Source organism: Cavia porcellus, unplaced genomic scaffold (genome assembly GCF_034190915.1).
Source record: "Cavia porcellus strain 051 isolate PalLab524CR breed Dunkin Hartley unplaced genomic scaffold, mCavPor4.1 scaffold_21, whole genome shotgun sequence".
NCBI lineage: Eukaryota > Metazoa > Chordata > Mammalia > Rodentia > Caviidae > Cavia > Cavia porcellus.
The window spans coordinates 37441467-37442867 of NW_026947504.1; positions in this window are offsets into that span (position 1 = coordinate 37441467).

Below are 1401 nucleotides of genomic sequence, written 5' to 3' on the forward strand. Positions count from 1 at the left end.
TCTAGTCAGCCTGACTGTATGCATCCAACTAATTTTTATACATAGCCTGATTCAGGTCAAGCCTATCCCAGTCCCGCTGCAAGGGTTATATTTTTCCACCTAAGAATATAGCCTGTTTTTCTGATATGTTTTAAGGATTTCTACTGGGAACAAAATAGCCCAGTCAAAGACAGACTTAACTCTACCTGCCCCATTCAACACCCCCTTTCCCAGAATTTCTCCACCTCATAATAAACAATGCCCTTTATTTAATTCTGCCTGTAAAAATGTGACTTAATTCATGTAAGCAATTATATGGACCTTGCTGTCAGCTTTTGTACTTCCTACTTACAAAATGTAAATATTTCTGTTTCACACTCGGTCAGGGCTGATGATTTGGAGCTGATCCCCATCAGCCCACTAGCATAATAAATCATTGCCTTCCAAACTTCTTGTTTTCTGCAACAAAGCAAGATAGAAGTAGATAATTTCCATACAATACTTTGTCCTTCTTTCTTCTGAGGTATCTTGAGTTTTAATAGACTAATATTTCAAGAATTAGTACAAAAAGAAAATATATGGTTTCTCATCCCTTTTGTACTCATCTGAATATATCTTTTTAACCTTTCTTTCTCTTTTTAAATTTTATTTAAAGAAAGACTAAACAAAACAGAAAATAGGTAGAACTAATACATGCATTCAGAGAAAAAAAATAAACAGAAATCCCTAGTTGATGTTTACATATTGTTGTATTACAAATAGTTGTTCAAGATTCTAAAGTGGAGCATATAAAGTGGGGATTCAAACAGTGAGATTACAACCAGTTCTGTTGAACTATCCAACAAAAACTTAGAAATATGGTTATCAATCCTATACACTTAAACACACATGTAGTTATCCATATCTTCAATTATGTTGAGATTGAATAAACCCAAGCAGGCTAATATCACTGAACAAAAAATAATACTATTGCTGGGTTTCACTTTATGACACTCCAGGATCAGCACTGGGTATTTTAGTGTCTTTTTTTTCTTCAAAGTATCTGTTTATTTCATCATGTGTCATAAGATCAGTTCTCATAAACTATTAACAGATCCTACACATGCGTGAGTCTTAACATGTATTTCTATGCTTTTTATATTAGAGGGAGAAACAAAACAAAGCAAGGCAAAACAAAACATATTCCTATAAACACATGAAACAAAAAAAATAAGACCATTGTACAAAGAGTTCTACCATGGTTCCTGTGTTGTCTCTTGTTATCTCTAATAGAATTGGCTATATCATCAGACATAGTATAATTGAATATATCAGTACATAAAAGTATTAATAAAACCACAACTTTGTATATAGTATAGAACTTCAAAAACTGGCAGTTGTCAAGCCAGAATGTATATCGTAGAGTCTTGTCATCTTCAGTGT